The sequence below is a fragment of the Penaeus japonicus genome, unplaced genomic scaffold, assembly GCF_977035675.1.
Source record: "Penaeus japonicus unplaced genomic scaffold, GWHDUDI00000001_assembly GWHDUDI00000001, whole genome shotgun sequence".
NCBI classification, from domain to species: domain Eukaryota; kingdom Metazoa; phylum Arthropoda; class Malacostraca; order Decapoda; family Penaeidae; genus Penaeus; species Penaeus japonicus.
The window spans coordinates 27,340,963-27,350,962 of record NW_028234403.1 but is presented as its reverse complement, the minus strand read 5'-3'; the positions used below and the strand labels follow the sequence as shown (position 1 = coordinate 27,350,962).

The following is a 10,000-nucleotide window of genomic DNA, read 5'->3' as shown; positions in this document are numbered from 1 at the left end:
TTTACCTCATTATCATTTCATTATTCTCTTCGTCTCATTTTGTAGACTTAGAGTTCTGTGTTTGGTGGAACAATATCAGATGTCGTTCATGTTCTCGGCTTCCTTTCACGTGGTCATTTTTTTTGTTCTTGTGCAGAAATCACTCTCCTTGAAATATTTTTATGTGGGAAGCTTCGTTGAAGACCTTCTCCGAAGTCCGTTTTGATAAGGCCATTTTCTTTTTCAAGAGGTGCTCAGTGGGTCAGCGCACACACACAAACACGTGTACACGCGCACGCACACGCGCACACACACACGCACACACACACACACACACACACACACACACACACACACACACACACACACACAGGGAGGAAGTGAAAATGGGAAGATCGGAAGAAGGGAAGGAATGAAGGAAGGGGAGAGGGTGGAAAGAGAAAGGAAGAAAGGAGAGTGGGGTGGATAGAGAAAGGGATGGAAGGGAAGAGGGTGACAGGGATAGAAGGTGGGGGAGGGAGGGGGAGGGGGGGAGGGAGAGAGAGAGAGAGAAAGAGAGAGAAAGAGAGAGAAAGAGAGAGAAAGAGAAAGAGAGAGAGAGAGAGAGAGAGAGAGAGAGAGAGAGAGAGAGAGAGAGAGAGAGAGAGGAGAGAGAGAGAGAGAGAGAGAGAGAGAGGGAGAGAGAGAAAGAGAGAGAGAGAGAAAGAGAGAGAGAGAGAATGGGGGGGGGGGGGAAGAAAGGGAAGGAGGGAGAGAGATGGAATGGGAATAGAGCTGGAATTTCCGTCGCCTGCCAAGGGCGTAAGGAGGTAAGGCCGAGTGAGTCGAATTGGCCGTGACAGCTCGGACAAAAGCCGTCATTGGAAGGGGGGGGGGGGGCGAAGCCTTCGGAATCCCTGGCACTGGCACTGCATCACGACGAGGTGGGCGGTGCCGCGGCTTCTTAAAGGGAGGGGTGCAGAAAAAGCACTGATAAAGAGTAAAAAGAAAAATCGGGAATATACGCTATTTCTTCCATCTCTTGTTCCTCTTTATCATGCTCGTTTTCCCTGCACAAGTCTCCCTCCTGCCTCCCTTTCGCTGCCCAGCCACTCGTTCTCTCTCTTCCTCTCCCTCCATTCCTCTCTCTCTCTCTCTTCCTATCACTCTCTCCCCCTCTCCCTATACCCCTCTCTTCCTATTCCTCGGCAATCCTCCTCTTCCCCTCACTTCCCCTCTCAACCTCTGACCGCCGACACCTATATCTCGCGACCCTCGTCCCGCACCCCGACCCCCGAGTCTACAGGAATCACTCCCTTCAACTACCAAGTGAGTAGATCGTCTGCCGCTGCCTCCATCTTGCAACATGATCACGTGTTTTCGGTTAGGCCTACACGGGAAAAACCCTTCCGGCCTGCCCCTCCCGCCCCCTCTCCTATACCCCCCCCCCCTCCGTGCATCGAAATGGAAGCTCCCGCGGCCGCTTTTACCCAATTTCCTGTTGCAGGCGACGACGCGGGTGGGCGGCAGGGGGCCGAGGGTTGGGCGAGGGGACAGGGGGAGCGGAGGAGAGGGGACACGGGAGGAGAGGGGAGATGGAGAGAGGCTAGAGGCGAGAGGCGGCTGGGGAAAAAGGAAAGGGGAGAGGGGAGAGGGAGAAGAGTAAAGCGAACAAAATCAAGACTAACATTTTACAATCAAGAGATAAGAAAATATAAGGAATAGAAAAATATGAAAAAAATGACGACAGGCTTAGACACATGAATACGAACCAAGAAGAAACCATACGAGACACAAATAAATAGGGAAGGAAGAGGGGGAGGGGGGGGATATGGGAGTTAGGGATTAGGGGCAGGAAGTGTCCTAAGTCAGCTGAAATCAGGATGGAACAATATTAATTTTTCTGGACGTTTCCCTGAATTATGTCAGAACTAACATGAGTTAAATCTTGATGGCACAGCACTGTTTCGTTTTATCACATTCCCAGAAATAACAGAAACGTTTCCTGTGATATCAGTCGTATAATATTTATTCATCTATTGCTGTCGTTTATTGGTTGCAATTTTGCCCTTCTTGTTAGTTAATTAGTAGATCCGGAGGCGACAGTAAGAAAAGTAATTGTTAATAGTCCATTCGGCCTTTAGTGTCAAGCCTTTGACTTCAAACGTAAAAGGAAGTAACGAAGAAAGGTAGGAGTGTGAATGATAAGTGCGTGGGTGAACGTGGAGAAAACGACCACGAAGGAGAGAATTTGCCGCACGCTCCTTCCCTCCTTCGTTGGACTCGGCCCATACTCTCCACTCCCCTATCTGATGTACATCTTATGTTTTTTTCTTAATCTTTCTCTTTTCCATCCATCCGTTCTCCACTATTCCTTTTCTCTCCTCTTTCTATCACCTCCACTCTCCCCTTTTCACATTTCGAAATAGAAATAAAAATTAAAAGAGGTGACAGCTGGCTGCATAGGGAAAGCGTGCATCGTCAACAAGACCCAATCGGAGGATACGACAAGTACACCTCTTGTGTCAGCTGCGGAGGCGTCACGTCGCCATGGCAACCGGAATGACGGAGTGGGAAGAGGACCACGAGAAGCAGGAGAGGAAGAGGGGAAGGAAGGGGAGGGAGGAGAGGAGAAAGGGTGAATGGGGTGGAAGAGAAGGGAATAGAAGAGTAATGGTGAAAAACAAATAGGTGGTGGCGAAAGAGGAGGTGAGAGAAGGCAAGAAGGGCAGGGAAGAATATGCTCATGAGGAAGAGAAGAGGAAAGCGAGGAGGAAATGGAGAAAGAGAACGTACGCTATAGAGACAAAGAAGGTAAATAAAAAATTGTTTTATGAAAATAAAGAGATAATTGAGAAGCTGTGACAATTCAAGAAGATAAAGAAAAGAAGGAGAGGAGCAGGGAACAGAGATATTGAGAGAGAAGTGGAGGAAAAAGAACAGCAGGAGGAGCAGTAAGAAGAAAAGGAGGAAGAGGAGGAAAACGGGGAGAAGGACCAGGAAGGTGAGGTGGAGGATGTGGAAGACGAGAGGAAAGAGAAAGAGGAGGAAAAGAAAAGGAAAATGAAATGAAAAGTAAAATGGTGAAGGAAGTGAAGACGGAGGAAAGGTAGGAGTAAGAGAGATAGACAATGAGGAGAACGAGGCGAGGAGGAGGAGGAGGAGGAGGAGGAGGAGGAGGAGGGAGGAAGAGTAGGAAGAGGAGAAAGAGGAGGAGGAGGAGGAGGAGGGGAGGGAGGAGGAGGAAGAGGAGGAGGAGGAAGAGGAGGGGAGGGAGTAGGAGGAAGAGGAGGAGTAAGAGGAGTAGGAGGAGGAGTAAGAGGAGTAGGAAGAGGAGGAAGAGGTAGAGGAGGAGGAGGAGGATTGGGAGGGGGGGAGGAAGAGGAGGAAGAGGAGGAGAAGGAGGGGAGGAGGAAGAGGAGGGGAGGAGGAGGAAGAGGAGGGGAGGAGGATGAAGAGGAGGAGGAGGAGGAGGATGAAGAGGAGGAGGAGGAAGACGAGGAGGAGAAGGAGGTGGATGAGGTGGAGGAGGGGTGGGGTGAAGAGGGGAGGAGGGGAGGAGTGGAGGGTAGGAGAGGAAGAGGAGGAGGAGAGGGGATGAGAGGAGGAGGAGGAGGAGGAGGAGGAGGAGGAGGAGGAGGAGGAGGAGGAGGAGAGGAGGAAAAGGAGTGGGGGGGAGGAGGAGGAGGAGGAGGAGGAGGAGGAGGAGGAGGAGGAAGAGGAGGAGGGGTGAAGTGGGGGGGGAGGAGAGGAGGAGGAGGAGGAGGAGGAGGAGGAGGAGGAGGAGGAAGAGGAGGGGAGGAGGAGGAAGAGGAGGGGAGGAGGAGGAAGAGGAGGGGGGGAGGAGGAGGAGGAGGAGGAGGAGGAGGAGGAGGAGGAGGAGGAGGAGGAGGAGGAGGAGGAGGAGGAAGGCTTGTTATTTGACACTTTACAGGTAGGGCGGAACCCCCTTCTTTCCTTACACTCACGTCCGCTATATCAGTTCCCACGTGATGAAGGTAAAGGGGAGAGGGGGGAGGGGAGGGTAGGAGAAAGGAGAGGGAGACGGAGAGGGAGAGGGAGAGGGAGAGGGAGAGGGAGAGGGAGAGGGAGAGGGAGAGGGAGAGGGAGAGGGATTGAGAGAGAGAGAAGGGAAGACCAGGTAGTTAAACAAGCGATGGAAGAAGGATAAAGTGATAGGGAAAAAGAGAGAGAGAGTAAACGGTGTAAAAGGAGAGGGGGAAAAAGAAGATGAGCATAAAGGAGGAAAGTGAAAAAGGAGAGAACGAATGGGACTGGAATACGTGAGGCTGTGAGACAAGGATCAGTATAGGATTAAGGCGAGAATCAAAAACAAAATTAAAAAAAGAAAATGGCGGAACGAAGAGAATAAAACTGATATTCGAAGAGAGCTGGGGAAAGGATAACAAAGGAAAAAGAAGGCGCAGAGGATATAAGGAGAAAAAACAAACGGTAGGTTAGCACGGGAGTCTTGGGGCGGAAGAGGCAATAATAAAAGGGAAATGGAAAGTGAGAGGAAGCGGCAGAGGAGCGTGACGAGAGAGCGCAAGAAATTAAGGGAAAAAATGCATTCATTTTTACATACAGAAAAGGAATTGAACTGCTAGAAACAGGAAACCAGTGAGAGACGCGCCGTACATACAAGGTGAGAATAGATAGTGAAAAATAATAAGTGAGCGAGAAGGTGAAGGAAAGAGGGCTAAATAGATTGGTTGACTGACATACAGACAGCTGGGGGGAAGGGGAAGAAGAAAACAAAGATAGAGCGAGCGAGAGAGGGAGCCAGTGAGGCAAGGAAGAGAACGCGGGGGTTGTGGTCAGCAAGGGTCGAGAACTCGGGAACAAAAGGGCCAAATGAACAGCGCTGAATGGTGAAGAAAAGGACAAGGAAAAGGTTGGCGAGAAAGCGAAGATGAAAGGAGAAAAATGGGGCGAAAAAGAGAATCTCATGTCCGTCGCTAAAATAGTGAATGACATTAGAAGAGAACCAGTGATAAAGTGCTATATCGCTATCGGCAATAGTCAGTTTCAATTTTGAAAAAAAAACTGCCTGTTCCTATTAGAGTCCTTGTGAATTATTTTGGGTTACAGTCACAACTCTTTTAATGATTCAATTAGACTTGCTAACGACCATTTGTAATAGCAGTAACGTTCTGATAATATCATTGGAGATTATAAACCACCTCCAGGTTGTTGCGAAGTGATTTCTTTGCGACCAGAGTATACACATGTAAATCTGTGTGGACATTGCATGTAACATGAATAGTATTAACCCCCTTCAAAAAGTCCCATGACCGTGATGTGCAGTGCAGTACAAAACGTTTGCGTCACGATGGTTCCCTGGTTTAACGAACCTGCTTTCCAGTCTTCTTCTATACGCTGAGAAATAGGGAGCTAACTATGGAACGAGTGGAAAAGAGGACCATTCACACTTCCAAAATACAATGAAACAAAGAAACACACTCGTACCTATCACCAATACTATTCTTACATGAACGTACATCAGGAAGAAGTGCAGCAAGTACAATTCCATAGCTGAGTTTCTCGTTTTTGATAACCGTGCACGCTGGACCCCTACGACGTAACTTGAGGCAACAGCGCCCAGGGAACCGCCATTGCTGCCTCCTGCAGCGTCGCACTTACGACTCTCACTCACTCACTCACCCCCCCTCCCTCCCTCTCCCTCTTTATCTTTCTCTCTTTCTCTCTCTCCCTCCCTCCCTCCCTCCCTCCCTCCCTCTTCCTCTTCCTCTTTCTCTCCCTCTCCCCCCCTCTCCCTCTCCCTCTCCCCCCTCTCTCCCTCTCCCCTCCTCTCTCCCTCTCCCCCCTCTCTCCCTCTCTCCCTCTCCCCCCTCTCTTTCTCTTTCCCTCTCCCTCTCTCTCTCTCTCCCTCCTCCCTCTCTCTCTCCCTCCTCTCTCTCTCTCTCTCTCTCCCTCCTCCCTCTCTCTCTGTCACCCTCTCTCTTCTCCTTTCTGTCATCCTCTCTCTCTCTCTCTCTCTCTCTCTCTCTCATCCTTCCTTCTCTCTCCCTCAGCCTCCCTTCTCTCTCCCTTAGCCTCCCTTCCCTCTCCCTCAGCCTCCCTCCTCTCTCCCTGATCCTTCATTCTCTCTCCCTCCTCTCATTCTCTCTCCCTCTCACTCTCACTCTCACTCTCACTCTCACTCTCTCTCTCTCTCTCTCTCTCTCTCCCTTTTCAACCATGGCATTTCATCAACGTCCCCTCCGCCTTGCAATTTGTCCCCGATTGATTTCAGATGCGATAAGGCTCATTTTTGCTTCCCGAGAGCAGCAAGTGCCCCGAAGTCTCCCCCCACGACCGATTTGAATATTCGATCATCACAGACGGTGATAATGATAACGCAGCTGATTATTTCTGCCACAAATATCACCATAAATCAAGCAAGAAATTGGTTTTAGGTAAGAAAATTGCAACTAATGAGAGAGAAGGATAAAATCGATGCAACTGTCGATATCATGTAAGCATGTCTATTTAAAACCAGCTACAAAATGCGACTGCTTAATAGAAACGGAGTGAGTATGAGTAATATGGCTAAAAAGCAATACAGAACATTGATGCCGTACCTTGGGCCCTGGAGATAAAAGGTTGGGTGTGTGTGCGTGAGTTTGTTCAGCCAAACGTTGGTCGGTGGCTTGCTCGTTCAATAACACAGCCACTCAAGGGTTGGTGGGCGGGTCTGGCCTAATGTTGCATCTCTTTCTCTTTAAAAAGGCTCCTGTTTGTCTCATTCATCTGGGTTTCTTTTCATAAGGGCTAAGTTCAAGTTTCCCCTTTTCCTTTACCTTTCTTTAGCTTGTTAATAATTACTAAATCACTCTTAGGTTCGATGCAAGTTACACTGGAAATCGGAGAAACAAGAGAATTAGTAGAAAAAAATGAAACACTCTGCCAATCGGAAAATCAATGGCATAGCCAATAACACCGAAAATCAACTTCACTGACTGGACACGTAGCAGGCAGCGCTTCTTTGCGAACGAAGGATAAAAATAAACCGGACCCTGGGAACGTTTTGAATCCAGTTGGTTGCAGCAGACGGTTCCTTCACCCAGTCAGTTCACCAATACGCTCAGAACTTAGCCGCAGGCATCAGATATGCTATTCTGCTTTAGTCAGTCGAAGCCAGCTTCTACCGTTTCACAGAACCAAGTTCAGCTCTCTTGTCTTCCGGAGAGCTGAGCCCTGTGTCCTTGCAAGGATACTTACTCTTCGGCTATTCACTATATAAACTGGCGAGATGTATTTTTTCAAGGTTTACTGATGCTAGACAAGAAAAGCCGCGTGGAATCTGCACTCAGGACATGTCGGAATCACACAAGACTGAAAACACTAACCGTACGTCATCATGCTCTAAGACGCACTAATCGTACGTTTAAACTGTGAACACAACCTAGAAGGACACCTAACTGACGTCATCCTGAACGACTCGGATACATAAATGATCCTTACAGTCTGAGATGAACAGAAGGACAAGCTCGAAGCACACCAGGACAGCCAGACTCGAGCACCCTCGATCAGGTAGCACGACACACACATACACACACACGCGCGCTCCTAATGCAAGTGTGGCGTTTCTTGCATACAATTTGCTCGGGAAAATCAATGGACGCTTGCTGTACATTCCGATGATGAATATCGGTCACCACTGACAAGTCTGTGCACTAAATTACGCCACTTGTCTCGCCTACATTCTAGCTGTTCTATTGATTTTAAGCACTCGTCTTTCTCGCACCTTGCTCAAGCTTCAGAGGCTGTTTTTCTCCAGAAAGTGTATTTTTGGGCCACAATCCTCTCGTTTCGTACTTTTCCTGCAAGTATTACCACTCATGCTTTGTTTCAGTTAAAGATCTGAGCCATGACCCTCACTTTGCAAATTACCGATCGTGTATTCTCCACTGCTTCCCCCTACTTTATCACATCTTCGGGCCGGATCAGAGCGCGTCAGTCTTACTCTATCTGCGACCCGGCTATGACTGACCCAGGGATGAGGGGGTCGGCGTGGCTTGGCTAACCAGGGGTGTCGAGTAACGATTTTTCCTCCCGTTTCGTAGGACAAGTTTTCGATGAAGATTGTCCTTGTATGGTTATTCTAACTATTATTACACTATGCTGAGTGTGTGAGGATGGTGTCTAGGTTAGCCACAAGTAACAATATGACGAAGAAGAGCGCCCATTGGGGAAGAACCCACCGCGTCGACGCGTTAGAGTCTGCGCGCCACCAGTCACTCGCATAACATAGCGAGGAAACGCGGCTTCAAGCAACGGCCCAGGACCCAGCGTCGGTCCTGGATCCTGGCCCCCCACAGCTCTCACCACCACACCACAATATCTCCACCGCTGTCCACCTTCTGCCTCTACTACATCGCCTCCGTCACCTACCACATTACACCTAAAATCATCTACACCATCCACGCACGAGCCATAGCTCCCCGACTCACACGATCCACTTCTACCACTCCCACACGCAGGGGATGGGGCTCACACACTCAACATTGCTAGTATCGCCACAGCTCTCCCGACTCGCTCCACCGTGTCTTCCACACAATCATGCCGCCATTACACAGTGTGTCATCCACCACAACCTGCTCACTATCTCCATATGTGATCTTCATGCAGATAACCGTGTTGCCGCCTCCCTGACCATTCTGTGTTGCTGTCATTTCGCGTCAACCACACGCAATCATGGCGCTGCCATGCCTTGTATCTTCCGCAAAACCAGATCACTGCCTTTCACAGGCCACCGTTGCAACACTATTCCTCAAGTGGAAAAACACCTCTAACACCATACACTTGATTTAAACGTGTCGATACCACACCATACTATTTCGCTAGCATTCTGTGCCACACCCAAACTGCTCTCCATGCATGAAATTTGCCACCTTATACGGTTCCACCTTCGCTTTTAACTTTACCACTACGCTGCACCTTTCATAGAACTAAGTGGGGTTAAGAATACCACCACGGCAATGCATGTCAGCAACACCTGCACCACCTGACCGATCTGTCGCCACCGCACCATGTTTCTATGCTCCTATCCCTCTACCTCAGCCTCCACGTCTCTTGGTCAACTTGCATCTACCTCCATTCTCTTTCATAACTACCATTCTACTATTTTTCAAACGGTCATTCCTCTCTTCTTTTTGATATTTTCCTTCTGCCCACTGCCCTTTCTTATTTTCGTATAATTATCAGTTTGTCTTACCTACATATCCTTTTTCCCTGTTGGATCAGACACTCTCAGTTCCGTTAAAGACCGAATCACTCCTACAGAAGATATTCGTGATATCGGGTGGGTGCAAAATCTATACTTTAAAAACTATAGCTCATGCGATAACGTGATTTGCTTTGGATTCAAAACACAGATTGTCATCCTTTTTGCAGAATGGAGGTCACCTTAAAACACTAATCAGTTGTATACTAGCAAGCTTCAATTCAATCATTGTCTCACGAGGGACATCATCTCTCATTGAAAATAATTGTCTTGTGGTAAACATCAGCTTTGTATCTGATATCACGAACCAATTCCTGACAACAAAATCACTCTATTTGTGAAGATGACCGTGATTTCGCCTTCCCTCCCTCCGGCTGGGGCCACTGTATTCGGTAAAACTTTAACCAAAGCTCCCATTCCTTTTTGCCGGGAATGTTTGCCTTGTAAATAAACCTTTCACTTCATCCAGGTTTCCTTCCGCTCGTCTCGCTGCTTTCCGGTGCCTTCGCGATCTGCTCTTTTCCGATCCACTCGCTGCCGCTGCGGGACGGCAGTGCCGGGTCCATTCTTTTACCTGGCCCCCATCATTACTATTATCACTATCATTATTCTATGATAATGATGATATTATTAGTTTATGATGATGATAGTGATGAAAATAGAGATGATAATGATAATGATAACTGATAATAATAACAATAACAAGAGTAATAATAACAATAACAAGAGTAATAATAACAATAACGAGAGTAATAATAATTATAACATTGATATTAAAAATAACGACAATGATAATAATAATGATAATGATGA

At 48.1% G+C, this 10,000-nt stretch overlaps 1 protein-coding gene across 13 annotated transcripts in view; it reads right to left on the bottom strand.

Annotated features, from left to right (window-relative positions):
- The window catches only part of LOC122259030 (protein turtle), a 177,743-nt gene extending 169,559 nt beyond the window's left edge, over positions 1-8,184 (bottom strand). For 9 of the 13 annotated variants that reach the window (XM_086538072.1, XM_086538122.1, XM_086538134.1 and 6 more), the window contains exons 1-2: positions 7,855-8,006; positions 6,543-6,817 (exon numbers count right to left, since the gene is read on the bottom strand). The gene's annotated coding sequence lies outside the window, so the exon portion shown is untranslated. Of the gene's footprint in view, positions 1-6,542; positions 6,818-7,842; positions 8,007-8,079; positions 8,099-8,165 lie in introns of those variants that run through there. The other 4 variants (XM_086538084.1, XM_086538093.1, XM_086538076.1 and 1 more) reach the window with 4 other exon arrangements.
- Positions 8,185-10,000: the final 1,816 nt, after the last annotated feature.